Raw genomic sequence first — 11,010 nt, 5'->3', positions numbered from 1 at the left:
GTTGTCGAGAAAATCGACAGTTAAAATAAACCGTTTCGGTGAAATACTCTCTACGATTGATAATTCTCTACAGCGTCGTGGCGCAGCGGTAAGGGCTCGGGTTCGTAATCGGAAGGTCACCGGATCGAATCTCCCGCCATGCAACCTTTTTTTTGTATTTGTTTTTTGTAATTCAAATGTGTGTATACATACACACACACACACACACACACACACACACACACACATATATATATATATATATATATATATATATATATATATATATATATATATATATATAATTCCTGGCAATCAGTTGCAACAATTATGCATATAATAAGTTGTTGAAAGTCGTTTGTCGTGGAAAAACTGGGGACTTCGAACATCATTATGTTTTCCGCAAACAAAGTTGTATTTCACAAATGTTATTAATTGTCTTCATAATGTTAACCACGTATAGTTAACGGAAGACGTAGAAGCGATATTGCAAAACGAATACGTATAGCGTAAGTCACACGTTCGAATTAGAATAGAAACCCCACGAACACAAATTTGCTGTGGGAAATATAAACTCCGTTACTCGCTCGTTACACTTCAAGGACAGATGTTGAATGGGCCGAAACGAGCTGCCGCATAACAGCGTAGTGGCCTGCTAACTTCGAAAGAAGGTAGATGCGGTCCCTAGCGCAAGTTAGTGCGGACGTGAGAGCTTTGGTACACCCTGTTAAACAAACGGACAAATGGAGGCGGTACAATTGGAGAGCGATCCGCCTTCACCAACATGCATAAGCAATTCATTAATAGTTTATATATATATATATATATATATATATATATATGAAATACAAAAAACTAATAATTAAAATTAGTGTTGCATGGCGCAAGATTCGATCCGGCGACCTTCGGATTATGAACCCGAGCGCTTACCGCTGCGCCACGACGCTGTAAAAAATTATTAATCGTAGAGAGTATTTCACCGCAGCGGTTTATTTTAACTGTCGATTTTCTCGACAACGGCTGAGAAGTGCATCTTGGTGCTTTGCCACATTACAACTCTGGCCATGAGCTTTTATTATGCGCAGTATGAATCGAATCTGAATTTCACAATTGGCGGCCTCCCCTTGTAAGTCGGAGCGGCGACTATGTACAGAAGAATCTGGAAAGTGGAGCTAACTCTTGCAAATAAACTGTTTCTGATTTTCACTGTAGTTTCCATTTAGCGACCGATCGGAACTTACTTTCTGGACAACCCTCGTATATCAGCGGTTGTGACTGGTTGCATCGTCTTCTGGTAGAGCACTGAGCGTCAAATAAAATTCCAGCATTCGAGGTATAGCGTGATTCATGATTTTGGTTTTTCACAATAATATCTCAGTCTACCATGCACTACCCTTACTTCTGTTGTAGCTGCAATCATAGTATACCTACTCTGCCGCCATCGCACGGATCATTCCAAACGGTTTTTCAGTTTCATTATTTGTTATATTTTATGCTGCTGTTACAGTTGGCTGAAGATTATCACAGTGGATCGAAACCAGTAATCGAACAGAGTATTTAAGAAAATCTTGAAATCAAAGACCGATGCAAAGTCTAAAATACCAAACAACGTACTGCTGCACCCTTAACCTTGACCAACTAATACTTCATGAGATGCAGCCCTAGTGAGCACTTTTTGATAAATGCTGCTACAGCAAGACAGCATGTAAACTAGTAACTACACAGGATCTATGAACAAGCGCTCCTAGTGCCAACTGCGCTTGTGCTGCACACTACAGTCACATTCGGGAGGATTCTGAGTTGAGAGCCAAGTCCACCCATCCCGAATTGGGTTAAATGTGCTTTTTTCTTAAATCCCTTGATCCAAGAACTAAAATTTTTTGAAAAAGTCGATTATTTTGTGGAATAATTTGTCTAAAATTAAGGACTAAAATACATTCGGGAAACCTTTGACGCATTTTTGAGTGAAGCTCTAACTGATAGCAGCTGAGATATTCATAGGGTAGTGACGTAGGGTGACCACTGTGTGAAATTCCAACAGACCAATATCCTCTAGTACTCTTTAAAATTTTAAAATTCTAACACTGGATTTAAAATACTCAGTCAGCTCCTCATCAGCTGTGAATGGTTTCGCACTTTATTCAAAGGCGCATCACATGTTTCTCTAATCTGTTTTGTTTCTTACATGAAACAAATCATTTCACAATACTTTTGATCGTTTTCCTTCATTTTTTTTCGTTTTCAAGTTTTGTTTCGAAAGCTAGAAATATAACATATTGAAGTATCGATCGATATTCTGTTGTTATTAAGACTATGTAGACAAAAAGAAAACAACGAATTTTCATTTTATGTTCTGATTTAATATTTTTAGACGCTTCATTTATGTAGGTAGCAGCAGCTGTTCATGAAATGTTTTAATTTCCTTGCGTATCACTAACGAAGTTCTTCTTAATTACCATGATTACTTTCAAATAATTAAACTTGCCTCTTTTTGTGAACCTAGGCTCCAAGCTTGTCAGTTCGATACCCCATTTGTCCATTTCCTACCCTTCATTTGGCTATGAACATTCGGACAAAAAACCATTGTGTAATTTCTAAGAAACTTGTTTTCGCTCCGGGCAGACATCTGGCCAAAAATGGAATGCACCTGTTAAAACTAGTACAACGTTTTCAAGGACACTGTTCCATTGTTTGGTGTGATTATCATGTTCGCCTGAAGGATGAAGGTGAATGAATACAACGAACTATATGGCGCCGTGGTTAAGACACTGGACTCATATTCGGGTTGGCGGCTGTCGAATTCATTCCAGGCACCCAGATTTGCATTTTTCGTGTTTTCCCTAACCAGCTTGTGACAAATTCCGATATGGCGTCTTTGGAAAATAACTTTACAGACTTCCTTCCCATGTCTTTCCCCAGAAAGAATTCGTAATAGGTCACTAACGACATCGTTGTCGAGTGGACGTCAAACTGTAATCTTCAACCCGTCCTTCGAAGGAATACACAGTCTTCATGCCAGGATCGAAACAGAGCGGCAAACGCCTTGCTGAATTGCAGCAGACATTAACAGGGAATTTTGTGGAATGGTGATTGAAGACTCGTGAAAGTCTGTTAAACAATTTAGCGAACACGTATTCGATGTAGATTTTACAGCAAGTCTTCGGCCTCTCCCGTACGGACCATGGACACGATATAAAAAAGATAGAGACGTGTAGAGAGAGACATACTGCCATTTTCTCCTCGCTCCGTACTCGAGTATGATAGAAACGGGAGTAGATATTTTTGGAACGAAGGTTGTTTGTACAAATAGAAGTAGAAGCCATGAGAACAGAAACGGTGGTACGACGCTTGTAATGGCCGCAACGATCCTTTTCCTAAGCCGATGGGAGGAATATGCTAAACTGCCAAAAACGAAAATTTAATTTTCTTTAATACCGTTATCAATAGTGCAGAATTAACGAGGTGCGACATTTTACGAAAAGTTATAGAACCAAGTAGGGATTATAACATCTAAAATAATTTATCGAAATGTAGCAATTAGTACATGTGACGACATGAACAAGTGAACATAAGGTAGTGAGACTTAGGGAAAAAGCTTTAAACCAGGCGAAACACTGATGGCTTAAAAAACATTGTCTATGACAGTTCAACGAACGAAATCTGCGATTTCCACAGCTGCAAACATAAAGGCCGTTATTTGTGTGTGTAAGTTTTATGATCGTCTTTTGCTGATGTAAATCTCGCTGTTGTAAGAGCTACCGGCTCTGATATTAACAAATAGAAAAACAAGAATGTGATGCTTCAATTAGAATCATATTTTATATTTTCAGCTCTAAAATATCCGTGCTGACCTTCCTTCATTTACTTTACCAAGATTGCGCCCGGCTGTAAACAACATAACTTTTCCACCTCGGGTAGATTTCTTTAGTTAAGGATGTCGTCTACGGAGCTAAGCGCAAGTCGTTCCCAAGCCAACATAGCGTTGATGTATTCTAGCAAATGAAAAATTCTGTGAGACCCGAAACAAGTGCGTTCCGATTACTTAATTGAATTGGGAACACAGCAGGTGTCACTGTTCTTTAGGGAAACTCGGAGATTTACTCAGAATTTAAAGCTGTCTCTTTGCCAAAGATCCTATTCCGTTTAAGAAGCGTCAGTGTACTTTCAGAAACAAAAGCCAACATGATTCGTCAAAAAATGGTAAAGATTTTCAGAGACTAGTAAATATATCATCCTCCATCACGTATACAGGCCGACTCTTTCGGATTATATAAAATCCATGTTGGAACATGCGTGCTCGTACACTGTAATTCTGAATTGCCGACTGATGTAGAGGTAATGTGGAACACACTATAGGGCGCTATATTGTTTGACACATTATTCAGCGTCATTAATGTTCTATAACGAGTTCATGTGAATATATATAACTTGAGAAGCTTTTTGTGAATATATACGAAATGTGTATCACTTGGTTAAAAAATGTACGGTTTTATTTTCGTATTTGACAGAAGACGTTCTCTGATCCCTTAGGCACTCTTCCTCTTTCTCATTCATTCATTCTTGATCGTGTGTGGTACAGGATGCCTGGTGAAACATTTTCGTAATTCCACCATTTCATTCGGATTAGCTGATGGTGCAAAGGGATACCTGAAACCAGGCAGTATGCGCCTGAATATCTCTGATAACCTCCTTGCAGTCTTTACACGAGATATAAAATGAAGTTAATGCATTTTACTGGAATGTCACATATATACACTAAAGCGACAAAAGTCATGGGATACATCTCAATATGCCCGGCATAGTGCGCATCTCTACGTGGCGTGGTCTCAACAAGTCTTTGGAAGTGTCCTGCAGAAATAGTAAGTGCCTGTATAGCCGTCCATAATTGCGTAAGTGTTGCCGGTTAAGTATTTTGTGCACGAACTGACCTCTCGATCGTGTCCGATAAATGTCCGATGGGATTCATGTCGGGCGGTCTGGGTGACCATACAATTCCCTCGAATTGCCCAGAATGTGTCAAACAACTGTGGCGCAGTGACATGGCGCACTGTCATCTATAAAAATTCCATCGCTGCTTGGGAACATGAAGTCCACGAATGGACGCAGATGGTCTTCAAGTAGCCTAACATCACAGTTTACAGTCAATGACCTTTCTTTTGGATCAGAGCACCCAGTCTACTCCAAGTAAACGCAGCCTACACCATTATGGAGCCACCGCTATCTTGCAGTGCTTTGTTGACAACTTGGGTCGGTAGCTTCGTGGGGTCTGCGCCGTACTCGAAACCTGTCCTCAGCTCGTACCAACAGTAATCGAGGTTAATCTGTCAAGGCCACGGTTAACCAGTCGTCTAGGATCCAACCGACATGAGCCCCAGAGAGGCCTGTCGTGCTGTTTGCAAAGACAATCACGTCGGCCAGATGCACCCATAGCCAATTAATGCTAAAGTTCCCCGCACTGTCCTAACGGATACGTTTGCCGTGCACCCCACATTGATTTTTGCGTTTATTTCTCACAGCATTGCTGGTATGTTAGCGCGGACAACTCCAGCAAACGCATCTGCTCTCGGTCCTTAGGTGAGGCTCGTGGGCTACTGCGTTTTTCGTTGAGAGAGGTATTGTATTGTACTGTATGGATTGGATTGCATTGGATTGTTGGCGGGGAAGAGACCAAACAGCGAGGTCATCGGTCTCACCGAATTAGGGAAGGACGGGAAAGGAAGTCGGTCGTGCCCTTTCAAAGGAACTATCCCGGTATTTGCCTGGAGCGATTAAGGGAAATCACGGAAAACCTAAATCAGGATGGCCGGACGTAGGACTGAACCGTCCTCCCGAATGCGAGTCTAGTGTAACTGTATGGACCTGGGGACCTAGGAACGACGGAGAGGCTTTGTCGCAACTGTAGCCTACAGTTGTACACAACCCCAGAACAGGCTACAACAGTCCACTCACCCCATCGCCGCCGCACACCGAACCCAGAACCCAGGGTTATTGTGCGGTTCAGCCCCCAGTGGACCCCCCTCTTCCCCCCCCCCCCCCCCCCCCCTGGAACTTTTCGCTCCAGACGAGTCTAAACCCAATGTTTGCGTTTTAGAGTAATTATGGTGTACGCGTACGTGCAGAAAGTGTTTGCGCAGCAATCGCCGACATAGTGTAACTGTGGTGGAATAAGGGGAACGAGCCCGCATTCGCCGAGGCGGATGGAAAACCGCCTTAAAAATCATCCACAGACAGGCCGGCACACCGGGTCTCGACACTAATCCGCCGGGCGGATTTGTGCCGGGGCGGGGCACGCCTTCCCGCCCGGACAGCAGTGCGTTAGACCGCACGGCTAACCTGGCGGGCTAAGAGAGGTAATGCCTGAAATTTGGTATTCTCGACACACTCGCGGCACTGTGGATCTCGGAGTATTGAATTCCATAACCATTTCCAAAAAGGAATGTGCCATGCGTCTAGCTCCAACTACCATTCTGCGTTCAAAGTCTGTTAATTTCCGGCGTGCGGCTTTCATGACGTCCGATACCTTTTGATATGAATCACCTGAATACAAATGGCAGCTCCGCCAAGCACCGCCCTTTTATACTTTGTGAACGCGATACTACCGCCATTTGTATATGTGCATTTGGCTATTCCATGACTTCTGTGACCTCAGGGTATGAGAGTAAGCTTCCGCGCAGTACAAAGCGAATTTCTTCCAGCGTCCTCCATTGACGTGAGCCGATCATTTAGGTGATGCTCTTATGCACTGACTGAACACACGTGTGGCAAAGCACGCACGTACTGTTTGAATCTTATCTCATCATCGAATCTACACTACGTGATCGGAAGTATCCGGACACGATTGTAATGCGGAATTGACCACTAGACGTCACACTAGCATAAAAGACGGCAGGGAGTATTGTGTTGTAGGTAGAGAAGCAGAGAAGAAGGGGTCGGTCAGGCGAGCTGATTAACTTTAAACGTGGACTGTTTAATGGATGTCAGCTGATTAATAAATATCTACTCGAAGTCTGGAACGTAGGAGACGTGGTACTGGCAGAAGTAAAGCTGGGAGGACGGGGCTGAGTCGTGCTTGGGTAGCTCAGATGGTAGAGCACTTGCCCGCTAAAGGCAAAGGTCCCGAGTTCGAGTCTCTGTCCGGCACACAGTTTTAATCTGCCAAATACTTGAAGAAATTTTCAAACCTTCTAAAGCTGCCCAAATTGGTGATGGATTATGTTGCTGATGTGATTGTGAGGAGGAAACGCGGACAAACAGCTAAACCAGGACGATCTGATGTACTGATCGACAGGGACCGTCGAGCAAAGCGGATGGTGGTTGTGAAAAATTGCGTGAAATCAGCGGAAGGAATCACTCGTGAGTTCCGAAGTGCTATCTGCATTCCATTTATCACAATAACTGTGCGTAAGCAGTTAAGAAGAATCGGGTTCAGTGGATCAGTTCCTGGTAGGTGGCACATGTATGTAGTTTACGCTAAGCGACAATGGGGGTGATGTAATGAGAGACACCACTGGCCAGTGGATAACTGAATACGAGTGATTTGGAGAGATGAATTATGCTGTGCTGTGTAGGACTCCTATGGAAAAGTTTTGGTTTGGTGAATTCCTGGAGAATATTGCCGCTCATCGTGTATAATGTCAACAGAGTAGTGCAGAGGAGGTGGTGTTGCTGTATGGCGGTGATTTTCATGGGCGTGGTCCCTTTATTGCACTTAGGAAAACGCTGAATGTGGAAGAACACATTTTACAGTATAGTGTACTGCATGCAGCTGACGATTGATTACGTCAGGATGACAGTGCATCCTCTGATAAAGCAGCATCTGTAAGGCATTAGTTTGTGGTCAACAACATTCCCGAAATGGACCGGCCTGCCCGGAGTCCCGACCTGAACTCAATGGAACAAGTAAGGGGTTAGTAACATGCCGACTCCGCTCCAGCGTCTAATATCACAAAGGGATCGAAGAGTAAAACCACCTGTGAACGAGCTTATGCAACTACAGAATTGGAAGCATTAGCAGTTATGTGTCCATTTCGAAAATTTCGTTATTATCTAGCAGGAACATACAGAGTAAAGTGAGGCAAGATTGAGCACTTAAGGTTTAAATAGCGATATACTGAAGGAAACGTCACAAATTACAATTATATTTTAACTGGAATTTCATTTGAATTTTGCCTGTTATATGACAGCTTCCTAAAGTCATAGAAACAATTTCAACTGTAATTCGCACTTAGTAAAAAACTTAATGCAAATGCGCAGTCTTATCCGACCGTGCGGTACGAGTGCGTTTCTAGTGGGGTAAATGACAAAAGCATTTGTGTCATTTAGTTCTTCGTATTTTATTTAATTTATAGCGTAGATAAACGTAATATACCTTGTTTCTCAGCATATAACAGTTACTGTTGATACAATATTTGACCTAATGAACAAATCTGGGCCTGTCATCAATAACATGCAAAAATATTCCTGTAGGACGAAAATCTTTTTAACAGAGTTCACAAATGCAGTGTCCAGAACCTTCATAACAACAGCAGGATTCATGCCACCACTCCTCGCACTTGAGACATTGAATCCAGTCTTCTGTTAGTGCGTTATTATATTTTTCAGTACAGCCTGGACAGTGAAAAGTTTTGCTTTGCTTTCTTTTTGTTTGCTTGATCAGAAGCAAACAGTTTCCTCTTTGGTTTCTTTATTTCTTGTTCTGTTGATTGGGATTCCAGTTTCTTCTTGAATGGGGTCCCAGATACTATTTCTGACTTCTTTCTTTTCTTCTATCTTTTTTTGGCAATCTTTTCTTCTTGGCAAAGGAATTATTCCTTTTTGAGAAACGTTGGTACTTGGTCCTGGTTGTGATTCATTTGTAGATGTCTCTGAACTTTGGCTCTGGAGAGATCCAGTTTCAACTCTGGATGCAGCATTAAATTTGTCACTTTCGGCTGTAACAGTCGAATGCAGGAAATCTGTCTCGGTGAATATGTGATGATCGATTGGATAAATGTAACATATCATGAACGCCCTTGTTGCCTTTGTCATCGTGGCTGTCCTTTGATAAGTGTTTCCAAACAATTCTGCGATACATTCTTGCATAATTACATACCCAGGGTGGTTAATGAGCCACTGGTCGCATTCCTGTGAATAAAAGTCCTTCAGTGGCCTGAAAAAGCAGCGATGCAGTGGCTGCATTTTGTGGCTGCTGAGTGGAGAAATTGTAAGCACGTGAATGTTATGGTCCCTGCAGTAAAGAACGGCGTTCAGACTCAAATGTGACGAGTGATTGTCCAAAATTAACGAGACTGGATTATCTTCTGTTGGCTGTGTATGTTTTTCAAAATGTTGTAGCCATGTGAGATACAAATCTGAGTTGATGTACCCAGTGTCCGAACACATCATTAGTGACCCAGGATGGGCACCGTTCTTCAAACTCTCCTTCATCCTTTTCCGAGGAAATATTATTCCTGGAGGGATGTAACTCCCCCCAACTCCCATACAACATGCAACAGTTATCAGCTGACCTCTTTCTGCAGATGCTATTTTGCCTATGTGCTTCTTGCCGCATGTTGCAGTCACTTTCGGAACTTTGTTAGAAACAGTTGTAATTCCTGACTCATCCATCTTACATATGCGATGAGGTTCAAATTTATATCTCTCCATCAGCGACGAAAGATTATCAAAGAAGATGCTCGTTTGCTGTTTGTTGAACCCCATCACACATCCGAGAGTAGTTTTCTGTGGGATCCGAAGGCTAAGGCCCAGTCCTTTCCGGCCATCTTAGTGTTTTTGTCAAATTTTGTTTTTATGTTATTCCTCTCAGAGTAGGCATGAACTAATCTTCTGAAATCTTGCAGAGTCATACCATAATAACATTTGTCCGAAGATCTGCAGTGTTCGGCGAGTTCCAGTTCCTGTTCATCATTAAAAGTTCTTCCGAATCTTCCCAGTTTGTTTACGCCAAAACCCTGAAAAAAGGGAGGGGGTGGGAGTATTAATTTTAAGCTTAGCCCTACGTAGGCAAAAGTTTCCGAAATAAAAAATATAGAGATAAAAGTATAATTGCAAGGGCCTCGTACCTCTTTCAGGCGATTTCTGAGGGCAGTTTCACTTATTCCAAGCTCCCTCGCTATTTGTCGTTTAGACTTGCCATTTTTCAAGGCCTCTTTAGCAGCTTCCAGAATTTTTGGAGTACACGGTTTCCGTTCGGTTTTCCTTTAGACGCTAAAATATAAAAAAAAGGATTCTTAGAGGACTACTGTCGATCCACCTCAACGTTCATAAATATTTCTAGGTCTATGAAAAAGCTGATAATTATAACGCATGGGATAAGATTACGCACTGCGCAGTTTTACCCCACCTGCAACGCGTAAACTAGCCTCGCACTACGATACTGCAGCTTTTGACTGCACATGGAAACGCTTTGTGGGAATATACACTCCTGGAAATTGAAATAAGAACACCGTGAATTCATTGTCCCAGGAAGGGGAAACTTTATTGACACATTCCTGGGGTCAGATACATCACATGATCACACTGACAGAACCACAGGCACATAGAAACAGGCAACAGAGCATGCACAATGTCGGCACTAGTACAGTGTATATCCACCTTTCGCAGCAATGCAGGCTGCTATTCTCCCATGGAGACGATCGTAGAGATGCTGGATGTAGTCCTCTGGAACGGCTTGCCATGCCATTTCCACCTGGCGCCTCAGTTGGACCAGCGTTCGTGCTGGACGTGCAGACCGCGTGAGACGACGCTTCATCCAGTCCCAAACATGCTCAATGGAGGACAGATCCAGAGATCTAGCTGGCCAGGGTAGTTGACTTACACCTTCTAGAGCACGTTGGGTGGCACGGGATACATGCGGACGTGCATTGTCCTGTTGGAACAGCAAGTTCCCTTGCCGGTCTAGGAATGGTAGAACGATGGGTTCGATGACGGTTTGGATGTACCGTGCACTATTCAGTGTCCCCTCGACGATCACCAGTGGTGTACGGCCAGTGTAGGAGATCGCTCTCCACACCATGATGCCGGTTGTTGGCC

The sequence above is a fragment of the Schistocerca serialis genome, chromosome 1 (assembly GCF_023864345.2).
Source record: "Schistocerca serialis cubense isolate TAMUIC-IGC-003099 chromosome 1, iqSchSeri2.2, whole genome shotgun sequence".
Classification (NCBI taxonomy): Eukaryota; Metazoa; Arthropoda; class Insecta; order Orthoptera; family Acrididae; genus Schistocerca; species Schistocerca serialis.
The sequence above is the reverse complement of the archived record's forward strand: the minus strand, read 5'-3'. Positions refer to the sequence as shown.